The 12,956-nt window shown below is 43.4% G+C and overlaps 1 protein-coding gene across 1 annotated transcript in view; it reads right to left on the bottom strand.

The window, feature by feature from the left end:
• TRAK1 (trafficking kinesin protein 1) overlaps positions 1–12,059 on the bottom strand; it is a 128,797-nt gene extending 116,738 nt beyond the window's left edge. The window contains exon 1 of the mRNA XM_068674645.1: positions 11,875–12,059. The gene's annotated coding sequence lies outside the window, so the exon portion shown is untranslated. The remainder of the gene's footprint in view (positions 1–11,874) is intronic.
• Positions 12,060–12,956: the final 897 nt, after the last annotated feature.

The raw sequence follows: 12,956 nt of genomic DNA, 5'->3' as shown, positions 1-12,956 counted from the left end.
TCCTCAATCATTTCCCAAAAGAGAAAAGACAACCCTAAAGACAAAATTTAAATAAATACTAATAATAATTTTATGAATTGGTCATCAGCAACCTCACAACCCAGACTTTACTCAAGGAACCATTCCCAAGTTACGTAGCTGTCCACTGATTCTCATAATCGACAGGCATTGCTTCTGTAAACATCAGTGTGTAAGCTCCTACTGAAATCTTTCTCCAAGAGAAAGTCTACTTCTCAGTCTACTTGTTCAGAAATGCTTTTTTTTCAGATCAGTTTTAACATGCACTTTATTGAGCTTTTGTTAGACAGGGAAGACAGTTTAGTATAATTTTGGACCGCCACAGGGTTTATTATATGTAAACAGGGGTTTATTATAAAATCTGGCATAAGGAACCAGTCTTCCTAGGCAACATAATCTCAGTATATCTTGCAAAAATATATTTAGAAAAGAAATACAGGAAACAGTTATTCAAATTGGGGTTTGTTCAGTTTTTTAAGAGTTAAATAAGACCCTTATTGGCATTTTATCAGTTCCATTTAACCTTGTTAATTTCTCTTTCAAATCCCTCCACTTAACTAATTCCTACCAAGAAAGTTACAAACCATGAACTGACCCCCTGCAGAGAAAAAGAGATTGTCTGTTTCTCTCTTACCTCCTAACAGAGGAGATGAAACAAAAATCTGCAATACTTGACACACAGGTCAATGCTTGAGAAATAATACGGTTATGTGGTTAAAAAATAAAATAAAATAATAAAATAAAATAATAAAATAAAATAAAATAAAAATGTAAAGATGAGACAAAATATAAGAATACAGGAGATATTTGCAAATATCCTTAGCACCTTTTAGGACCATCCCATGTTTTAATATTCTGAGATCCCAAGAGCTCAAAGTCCTTTCACCTCTCCAGCAGTGACTCCGATAATACCACCGAACAAAGCAGTGACAAAAAGGACCCCCAGGTCTGCTCTTTAGTTTCACATACACTCAGTTCCAAGTTGCCACACCGCTGCACTCTCAGCTTTCTGTCATGAAGCAAACAACAGTTTCCAAGGCAATCAATAACCACCAAGTCCTGGTCAGAAGAGAAACGAATTAATTACCTGCAGTAGGATTCAAATCAGCGCAAGAACGGGCTGAAGCCCTCTAATTCCACGCCTCCCATAGTTCTGGAGCTGGAAATAACAATTCCATAGCTGTTCTGTCAGAGTGTTTGCTAAGTCAAAAAAAATATTTTATTACCCCCATAGCAACGACTGCCTGCTTATCTTCCTTTTTTCAGATAAAAGTTTGAGAACCGAACAGGAGAGCACAGCCCCGCGTCTGTTACAAGCCGTGCCTCAGGCCAATCGTTCTCCTGACCGGGCAGCCCCTCCTATTTCCTCTTACTCATTTCTCCTGCAATATTATATCATGTCTTTATCATCAACTTCTTCCTGCTGGTCACAGGATCAAAACAATAAGCTTGCTGCTAGGTGCATTTAGGAATTTCCTCTTCAGCCTTCTTGATGAGGTAATTAGTGCTAATCTGCTATCTCACATAACAGAAAGAGGATTCAATTTTCCCCAGGCAATTCTGCTAACCAAGGTTATTAAAATGATTTTTTTTTTCTTTATTTTTTTTAATAAAAGAGAGCAAAAACCCACACAACCAGCTAGGCCTTGCCTGCACAGCCTTACCTTACCTTTGTGCCATCTCTAACACCCATCTAACTCACTGAGAAACAGGGACACAAACTGGTGATAAATAAAAAAATATCATGTCTGCACAGACACAATTTGTTGTAGGTGCTTCCCAGCCACCCTGAGTTCCTGGTAGCATCGCCTGTCCTCTAAAAGCACACCTTTACCCTACCACACACCTATCCCTAAACCAAATATTCCATCACTCCTTTTTCCTCAGACAAACCTCGGTACTTGCACTGCTCCAGCTCAGCATGAACAGGAATGAAACCTGGTTGAAAGCGAGGGGAGGAGGTCAGGAAAAGGCCTTGCAGAGGCTGGTCTGAAGGGGTTTTCACCTCAATCAGCCCTCTGAGCTGGCCCACAGCAAGGCCATACAGGAACCTGTGCGTATGGCAGGGGTGTGGATGGGGAAGAAAGGCTGCCCACTTCTGCAGCTTCAGTAGCATCAGGAAACCATGTTCTTAAGAGACAAATCACTATACCACTCCTGGCTTTACTCGTTACCAGTTCTGGGAAGTCACTTGCCCACTTCTGTATGAAGCATTGAGGGTTTTCAAATATTGGCGTGGTAATGCTGTCTTCTAAGCTTCAATGCCAAGAGAGCAGCAATCCTTGGAGGGACTCAGACCATCAATATTTTCAGTAACAGCTGCACGAGCTTACCCAGGGCACCGCAGGACTGAGGGAAACCACCAGGTGAGTAACTAGAGCCAGAATTCACAGAACCTACACAAACCTTTTACCCAAGGCCTGATGGCAATGGTGTCTTCCGGAGATAAGGAGACCAAGGTTTCTTTTTCCATTTACTTAGGTGAATTCAGGTGTCATAAGAAACTGAAGCTAAGAAACTGACCGGCAGCCTAGGAGCCCAGAGACATTTTGTTCTAGTTGAATGTGTGTGTGCTGGTAGAGCAGCTGTGCTAGACCTAGAAACCCAAGGAATAATACAGGTGGTAGAGAGAAGGAAGGTCAGCTTTAACCCCAAGGGTCTTTCTTTGTTTTTAAAAGAAAAATTGAATTATGATGAATAGAACTATTCATCATAACAACAAGAACTATTTTTTGTCCACCTGAATTGCAACTTCTGCCTACCAGGCAACAAATCAGGTGATTTTTTATTTAAATAATCACTTTTACATTAGTAAATATGTGAAATTGATTCCAGTTCTTAATTCTTACTCCAAATGTTCATATACACCGAAATACTGCATTCATACTATTTGGGGGTTTAAAAACAAAACAAAAACATTTTAAGACCGCATTTGTTTACCATTAAGATGCATTTTCTGCCATAAGGTATCTTCAACAATAATTTGGGAGGAGGAATAAGAGTCCTAATATTCCTCACTGAATGAAGTAAGATTATAATAAAAAAATGAATATTGACTTTAAGAAATCCACTCCGTTTTCAGGAAATATATTCAGCACCCATACCCAAAGTGTAGTGGTATCAACCTGCCTGCTCCACCAGGACTCAGAAGCTTTTAATTGGAGTTAGGAGTCTGTCATGAATCATTGATTCTGTTTACCCAAAGATCTCAGGTTTTAACACACTACTAACTCCACAAGAGCAGTTATTTAAATTTTAGTGTTAAAAAAAAAAAAAAAAAAAAAAAAAAAAAAAAAAAAAAAAGGAATATCCCCATGAACAAAACAAAACAAAATTCTGTCCAGACACTTCAAGTCAAAAATGTTATTTTTCTCCTCTTTCCTCCTAGGTAGTGTATCACTTCAGGGAGACATTTACAACAAAATGGGCCATTTTTCTTCCTTTACGTCAATATGTAGTAGGTATCCTCTGAAAGCTGATAAATAGTACAAAACAGGTGCAGTGTTTACTTCTGGAGGGGACAGGTAATCAGGCTAAAGAAGCTACGAGACTGATTTAACTACAACAGTCAGTGAGCAAAGTGAGATGGCACCCTGTCCTGGATGTGCTGTGCTCCCAGACTGCGAAAATCCCAGCCTCCTGCCCTTAACACCAAATTTCTTCAGAGCAATACCCACAGTAGTCCATCAGCTTTACTAAAGGCAAAAAGAACATACATGTTTCACTAAAATCACTACTGTAATAAAACCACTGCCTTACCCCAATCAACCTGTCTGCCAGATATGTAAATATGCAAAGCTTTTATAAAATATACTCCAATTCCTTGAACAAATTGTGCACTCTCCAGAGAAGGATCTGGCCCACCTGGAGTTCTTCCCATTGTAGGAAGATTTAGTAATACATACTACCAACCTCAGTAGTGTTAAAAATAAAAAATAAAATGAAGGTAGGTGTAGCTCTCATGCCTCTTGAGGAAACTGCTTGGCTCAAATACTCTGCCCTTTGAGATCCTGAGCAGCTAACACCAGAAGGGGCACGCCAACCTGCTGATCCAAGTGGCTGACAGGCTTCTAACAGAGATGCCCCAGAACTGGACTTAGTTCTAGTACTGGCAGCGATTCCTGAAGGACTTTGGTCAAGTGCTTTGATCACACTGACCCCTTCATCCTTGGCACAGTGTGAGAAGACCAGCTGTGATGACCTGTGAGAACTTAAACAAACTCCACTCATCAGAAGCTTATGCTGAATGTTTTGTAGCTTTTGGAATGCAAAGGGCAGAGTATTTAAGGAAGCTGCATTTGCCTGGAGTCTGCAACAGCTCCTAAATGAAATCTCATTGAGCAGATAAAAGCAGTAGAAGGGACTGCATCAGAGAGCTTAATGTTCTCTACAGAAAAAGTGACAGCATAACATATATCCAACAGCACTGCTTTTAGAAAGTGCTTTAGACTTTGGGACAAGGTTGTGTTCTGCCAGGTGCATGCAGCATCTCACCCCTCTCAGCCTTTCTATTCTAGCAGCACAGAATGGCCTGCAAAATAAGATTTTTGAGAAAACCATTATGGATTACAACGCTAGAGAAAAACACTGAACTAATCACAGGTTATACACACTTCAAACAACCAGAAGAAGCGTTTTCAGTTCAGATTGCTTTATACCAGAAATTTATGGCTCTCAGGTCAAGCACAAGCCACTGGATCAAACCATAAATGCTTCTCTACCACCTGACAAGATTACATAACGCTCAGGAAATACGGCGGTAAAGGCACCGATCTCACTGTGACCTTCACACATGCAGGTTTGCAGAATTCATTACAGGATCAAAGCCTCACAAGTAATGTTTTTGGTAAACACTGATCTCCATCCTGCCCATAAGTTCCTGGAAATGATCATTACCGTAGTATTACCACTATAAAACAGAGGTCTACCCTCTCTTTCTGGAAGCAGTGCAATCTGTGATTATTTTACTACAGAATAAAATCCAGAAGAGGCTGTAATATCAGAGATTGATTTCCTCCTCACCCCCCTACATCAACAGCCCATACATTCTCTGAAATACAACTACTGTGATCAGCAATAGCTGCAGGGAAAGAAATCCCATTCAAGAGAGGTTTAAAACAAACAGAAAGCAGCCTAAGGACTTTGACATTATCCCAATGTCACCCAGTTCTGCTCACTTTACAGGAAGCACCGGGGCACTGTGTTTTTATGGATCTGAACTGCAAGGTTTCTGCGTACTGAGGAGGAGGGGAAGGTGCCTCCTCCCCCAAAGCACACACACGTGCAGTATCTGATAGTTAAACTGGGCTTCTAGGTAACATAAGCTCCATTTCCACAAACAGTAAGTGAAAAAGTCTCCATTACCTGCAGGCAATGGTCAATGAGTAACAAGAGGACATTTAAAAAAAAAAAAAAAAAAAATTCTCTCCAAAGCACTGCACCTCAGTATTCTCTAAGACACCAAATTATGGTTACTGTGACCAAAATTCACAGAAAGTCCTGACTTACATGAAATTAAAGTCCAGTATGACATTAGCAGCACCTGCCTTTAAACAGGAGGATATGCAACTACGTGAATATGTAACACAGAAGGGCATCAATTGACTGCAATTTACAGTAACCTCCTTATGGCTCCAAGAGGTGCATGCAATTACTTCCACATACCCACAGTTCTTTCCTTGTAGGATACAAATGTTTCTACTACATGAACATTTTTCTAACCTTTGGCTTCTATTACAGAACAGGACAAATCAACTGCGCATTATTATAAACTGTACTGAAAACTGATGATAAGCAGTTTCTCCATGTTTCAATTCCAAGCACTGGAATTATTACATGGGGTGTGGTTCTTAGGTTTTTCCTTTAACTACTCTAAGATAGGTGGGAAACTAGATGCAGAAAAAAATGAAAAAGACTAACACTAACAGTTTCTTCAAGTCTAATCATCTTTGACGTTCTTTGCATCCCCCTTCTGTTTTTACATATTCTTTGAAGAGCTTTTTCAGGACTGCTTTTCACATTACAACATTTCTCAGAGATCCATGAGTAGAAAATTTCCCTCAGCTTAGGAAAGGCTAGATGCAGCTCCTTCTGTAAGGCCAGTATGACTTTAACTAGTCAGACAAAAAAACAAACAAACAAATCACCAACAAAGTAAAACAAACATCACTCCCCAAAAAAGAAAAAAAATAATCCCATCATGAAGATGGATCAAACTCAAACACAAAAAAAGGAAGAAGCAAGGACAGATAACTTGGGAGGACTGCAGAAACACTGCCCAAGTATGCAGGGACAGGGTAAGGAGCACAAAGTGCACCAAGAACTGTGTCTTGCAAGAGATGTCAAAGGTAACAAGAAGGGTTTCTGTAGGTAAATAAGCAAAAGGAAGGAAAGCGATTAAGGAAAAACAGGAAAAGTGTGCCTGCTGCTGAATGGCTTAGGGACTCAATGCTTTCTTTGTCTGTCTTTACCAGCAAGACTGGCCTTCAGAAACCCCAGGCCCCAAAGAACAGGAGGAAAGTTTGGAACAAGCATCTTGGACACACACTTATCCTTGGTGTAAAAGGGTTAAGAGATTTGACACCACCTAACTAAACTGGAGATACCTGAGAGCATGGGTCCTGAAGGGATGCACCTACATATGCTGAGGGAGCTGGCAGGTGTCACTGCGAGGCCACTCTTGACAGTCTTTGATTAGTCATGGCACCTGAGGACATTGGGCAAATGTCACTCCAGTCTTCAACAACAGCAAGGAGGAAGACACAGGGAATTACGGACTGGCCAGCCTCACCTCAGTCCCAGGAGGGTGAGGAGCAGCTGATCCTGGGAACCATTTCCAAGCACATGAACAACAAGCAAGTCCTTAGTAGTAGTCAACATACACTCAGCAAGGGGAGGTCACACTTGACCAACTTGATAAGAATGAAATGAGCTTCTCCTAAGATGAGGAGAGAGCAGTGGATGCTATCTACCTTGAATTCAGTAAGGCCTTTGATGATGTCTCTCATAAGATCCTCCTAGACTGTTACGCATGGGCCGAAACACTTCAGGATGGAGCCATGTATTCATAGTTTCCATAATCAAACTGTATCACCTACTAGTTCTTTCTGGTCTTAAGGTCCTATGTAGAGTTACCTGCTGATGTTACAAAACAAAACAAAACAAAACAAAACTCTACTGATTTTGGATGAGTTTTTAAAAAAGACAGCCTTTCCAAAGAAGTCTGCTATGAACAAATAAACTAAGAAGACAGAAAGAAAATGTTCTTTTTTCAAATTATTCTGTATTACTTTATAAATTTAAAACCACATATTTTACATATGAAATTTTGAAGATTGCATTATTCACAACAGAAACTGTAATTTGTGGGCATCTTGCTCAGGGAAGAGTACTCAGAAATGCAGACTGAGCTGAAAGTTAGCGAAATGAAAATACTCAAATTTCTTTTTTTAAGGACATTCTCTTTCTGTACCACAAAGACAAATGTACAGGTATAATCTAAAAACTTTAACTACTCAGTATTTCCCTCTTCTGCTCATACAGGTGTTGGGAGCCAAGACTATTCCATAAGCACACAAATAGCCGGTAGGCTACAGTCAGCCTCAGTATCAACATTAATATCTTATCTACCAACATGCAACTGGTTTGGGTTACACCAGAGCTCAGAGCGCAGCAGTTTCACAATCAGCTTACACTCACTGAAGGCTTTTCCACCTGGCACCACAGCTTCAGCCACTTACTCCAATTGCTTCCTTTGCCTCACTACTAAGAGGTGCTCAGCTGCCCAAAGGATTGGGTCAGATCAGATGGACAATCTAAATAAAAACCAACCTTAAAAACAGTTCTCAATTAAATTGCAGAGTTGCTTCCCAACACTGTCATACAGAGAGGGTAGAAGAGGGAATCTGCAGCCAGAGGAAAATTTGCTCTGCTGGGCAGCCACATGGTCTTATGTCAAAACAAGCCAATAATGAAACTTTTCAAGAGCTTTTAAGCAGAGCTCTTCTCACGTTTCCTTCCTTCCATTTCTCTGACTCCTACAATGCTCTTAAGTTCTGCTGAAAATGCAAGCAAAAACAACAGGACTCCAATAGACATCAGAGAACTTAAAAAAAAAAAAAAAAAAAAAAAGGAAGAAAGAGCACACACAAGGAAACATAAGAGTCACAGCATCAATTGGGTTTACAGCATCTAATGGATTGCAAGGTTAGCCAACAACCCTGCCCAGAAAAGCCCAACGAAGACAAGAATTGAACCCAGTAGAGCCACTAACTGATTCATCTGGAGCAAATCTGCCAGCATAATCGAATTTAAGAGGTATCTCTGAGCTAATCTGTTTGTGCTATCGATAAGCCTCTTAGCCGGACACCCATAAGCAGGATGACTATCCGGCATGACTTTTTGCACTGTAATCAATAGGCTCCACTATAAAGAGAACTATTGATGAACCGAAGTTCAAATAAAGGACAGTTTTAGACAAAGAGTATTAACAGCGAACTCCTGAAATTCATTTAGGTGACATCACATTATTCGCTACAGAGTAAAATTAAAGTGTTTGTAAACTCACAAAGCTAGATCCATCAAACCAGGGTAAGCAGGAAGGCTTTGAGACAGACGCCAACGGGTTCCTTGCAGGGCCCTACATCACGAGGAAGTCAGTTCTCCAGATTCTTCTCTCCCCGCAGCCCTGATCCCACAGCTGAATCCACAAAAGCGAGCCCTCTGCACAAGTGCAGCATTCCAAGGAGGCGGTGGCATTGCTCATGGAGCTTTTATGGTACAAACATGACTCAGAAACACATACCTTCACAGCACGGGCACAGCAGAGCTCAAACCAGTTTTACAGTTCTGGAATTACAAAGTTTCCAACACTGAGCTGTCTACAACACAGATGCAGTGGCTGTTATTTAGTAACCAGAAAGCATTTCTCTGCCTTGTTACATTTTTACATCAGCTCTGAAAGCCACTGGGTGTACAGGCTGGAATCTATTCCTTGTAACAGCTCCCACACAGCACAAGAAAGTCTCATTCACAGCAGAAACAAGAAACAACACAACCAGCACCCAGGAAGATGCCGCTATGCCTCTGGTCATCTTACAAGCAAATTAAGTGCATTTATTCCTTAATCATGATCTTGACGGCATCACTAAGCTCTCTGAGCAGCAGGCTCACACACAGCTCCCATTCCCACAGTCGAGATCCCAGGACGTCTCATATCATACTGGTCTATCTGTTCTTGCATTAATGTGGAAGTGTTATGAAAACACACAGCACAGGAGAGCAGCAGGTGGTTTTGCAAGAATGAGGAGGGGATTATTCAAGAAGCGACACCAAAGAAGCACCCAGACTAATACTGGAGACTTACTAAAGGAGGCACTGTCTTTTTGTAAACTGAACAGTCTTTATTTCTTTCACAACTGGAAGCAAATCACATTCTTTGCATTTCCGCAAACTAACAGGAAACACGCCACTAACCATGACTTGAGTACCACACACAACGTCCAACATCCAGGCAACATGAAACAACCGATGTCACACGAATGCTACTGATGCTAGTAGCAGGAGCACTAAACCACCCCAATCCTGGAAATCAAAAATTATTTGGGAAAAGATATAGACTTACAAAAAGCAGCAAGCAAACAAAAAGTATATATAACTCATACATTGCTTTCCCCTTTATTACCTCCCACCTCACAGGGGGATTTTTAACAAACATAGGAAATCATTAAGAAGAAAAATGGGTACAGCTTTTAGAAAGAGTGAAAGCTTTCTTTTTAACCTCTTGCCTTTAGATATTGCAGATGCTACCTCAACAGCACTCATTCTGAGAAGGCTTTCTACCAAGCTATTAAATATAAATAAATATTGCATGAAATTATTACCATGGCAGATGTACTAGGAAAAATGTTGAAGCTTCCCAGTGTCAGTTTCATACTTATACAGTGATAACAAGAAGAAACACTAGTATTGATCAAGCATACATTTAAAACATTTAGCCTGCTCTGATTTGTACGATTCCAAGCTCATTCTTCTGTCCCAGCGTAGATTGGCTAGAACATTTCAGAACTCAAAATCCTCAGAGGACACGGAAAGGCTGGGATCAAATTGCTTCGATGGAAGCAGCTGGTCATCTGTTCCAGGAGAGAACATGCAAAGCAGCAAGGAGCTCAGGTATGGGCTGCAGCAGAGAGGAGCACCAGGAACCTGCCGGCAGGAGCTCTAAACCGTTCCAGGCAAATTTTTTCCCATCTGAACTTGCTCCCTGCTGCAGGCAATTTTGCACCAGCTCTCATCTGCATTGCACAAGCTGATAAAGTACCCAGTTAACATCCACCGATATGCATGGCAAAACTTGCAGATCACATGCCGGTACTGCTTCGCTGCTCAGGACTCTGGATTAAACTAGTCAGATGATCAAGGGTTGTAGCAACAACCTCAGATTTCACTGGGATTTTACCCATATATGGATCAAACATGGAGCACCACACATATTTATTTATATGTGTGCCAAGTCATGTTAATACATCCTTAATGTTAGTGCTCTAACTAGTGCTCAAGATCAGACTCCGGACTCAGTTACAAGCTGAAGATTTTTGTAGGTTGCTTGGCTGTTGTTTTTTTTTTCCCTACATCCAGAGAGACCCTACGGCTGTCATCCGCCATGCAGTTAACTCCACTGTCAAGTGGGAGTCCATTCACGCAGCTGACAGAAACTTTTGTTTTACTTCAGCAGAAATTTAAATTCTATCCACATACACAGCTGTCTGATCTTCTCCGAACGCATTGGCTCCCACTAAACACTGAAAACTCTTGACTTCCATTAGGAACTTTATGCTTCTGTTTTTCCTCCCCTCATAATGACGCTCACCGGAAAGCAGAAGAATAATGACTGTAATCACGGTTTAATATAATTTTCGTATGTGCTGCCAAAATGATCCTTATCTGTTGTCAGCACGGGTTGCTCTGGCTCAATTAAAACAGGTTAGAGCGCCTCAGAGAAGGCAAAGCTTCGTGGATGTGGCTCCTGGGGTGGGGGAACACAACACACTTCTTGTGGAGGCTCCAGCAGAGCCCCGCCAGACACAACCGGACTTACAGGGGGTTCAGTTCCCCTATGGACAGAAGCAAGGGCCTCGCTTACAGAACGTGAAACTACAACACAACAGCAAATCACGCGTACAGACAGGTCGTCGGAACCGCTGGGGTTACTCTTTTGTTTCTTTTTATTGTTGCCTTCCTGCTTGCAAAAACCATTACGGCCCTGATTTAATCTCAGCGGACTGCCAGGTTCATATAAGGTTATGGATTCCAGGACAGCGTCCACTCGGCGGACTTCGTACAAAGAAGCCTGGACTCCCACCCTGTAACAGCTGCTCCATTTTTCGGACTTTTCCTTCTGTTTGCCAATTCTACCCCAAAATAAGCTTCTCTGAACGCTACGCTCAAAGCGGTCAGTTGCAAAGCAAAGCAGACAGCGAGACCTCGGGCTCCCTGAAAAATACAATGGGATGCTCCGGTCCTTTTACACAGAGGCATACCTCCGAGAGACACCCCTAACCGTCACCGCTAAGAAAGCCACGTTAGCGCTTAGAGGGGACTTAGAGGGGACTCCGGGAGCCGTCCCTGCGAGCGGGGTCCCCCCCCTGGCTTGGGGCAGCCCCTTACCCATATATAACCCACAGGCCCCATTTCACCGCCGATGCTCGCCCTGCCCAGCACCTTCACCCCTCGGAGCGGGCTGCAGAGACAACCCTGCCACGAAGGCAGCGCCACACACACATCTCCCCCCGGACCCCCGACCATCCCCGACCCCCATTCGGCTCCATTCCGCGTTACTCGGCCTCCCCGCTCGCTCACCCCGCTCCGAGCCCCCGGTAGCCGCTGCTGTTACTGCTGCTGCTGGTGGTGGTGGTGGTGCTGGTGGTGGTTCGCCCTCGACCCCGCAGCGCCTCATGAGCCCTCCCGGTTCCCCACCGGCGGTGCCTCGGCTCCCCGGAGCGGCTCGGGGCCCGCGCTGAGCCGTGCCGGCCGGGGGCGGGCAGCTAGGGGGCGGCCACAGCCGCAGCGCGGCCCCCCGGCGGCCATTTCGGGGCGGCCCTTTGCGGGGAGGGACGGCTTGTGGGGTGGGGAGCCCCCGCTGGGTGGTGTGAGGGGTTGTGAGGGGAGCAGGGAAAGGGGGCTTGGGCGTGTGGCTGTGTCCCTGTGGGGTGTTGGGGTGCTGTGTGCTCCCCTCGATGTGGTCCCGAAGGGTGAGGCGGCTTGCTGGCACGCCTACCGAGAAGAGCTTAGGTCCGGGTGCATGGTGGGTCTGGTCATAAAGCACAGAAAACCAGAGGAAGGAACATCATGATGCTTCTGTGGTTCACTGGACTGTTTGTCAGAGGAGGTTTTGTTCATCAGTGAGGGAAACTTCTCACAATAGCATTGCAGCCGTGTTGGTGACAGGATTCAGGAGCCATAGGATGCATGTTAACCTCAAATAGGTACAAACGGATCCAAGGTCTGATCCTGAACAACCCATCAGAAATGACACAATGACACTCACAGTGCTGGTGGGTGCAGTTAGGTGGGACATAAGTCAGCCCATGGGCAGCCTGCTCTTCTCCACCTCTGTGGAGGAACCGCATGCTCCTGGGCTTCCTGGGGGCTGCCTCTGCTGCTGATGATTCCTCAGTGAGTGATTCAGGCTACAAACCTCACAGAGAACTGATTTTTTTTTTCCTTTGTCTGTCTTCAGCCAAATGAGTGAACCAAGTAAATTCACCCTAAGGTCATAACAGTATCAGGAGTGAGTATAAAGGAAGAGATGAAACCGTGTGTCTGGGAGGAGCAAGCCCATCCCTTTGGTAGCACAGCACTCTTATGTCATCTCAGAAGTCTCATCTAACTCATTCCTAAAATAGCAACTTCATGTTACTGCTAGGAAATGTAATGCTTAT

This window comes from Anas acuta, chromosome 2 (genome assembly GCF_963932015.1).
Source record: "Anas acuta chromosome 2, bAnaAcu1.1, whole genome shotgun sequence".
NCBI classification, from domain to species: Eukaryota; Metazoa; Chordata; class Aves; order Anseriformes; family Anatidae; genus Anas; species Anas acuta.
The sequence above is the reverse complement of the archived record's forward strand: the minus strand, read 5'-3'. Positions and strand labels throughout refer to the sequence as shown.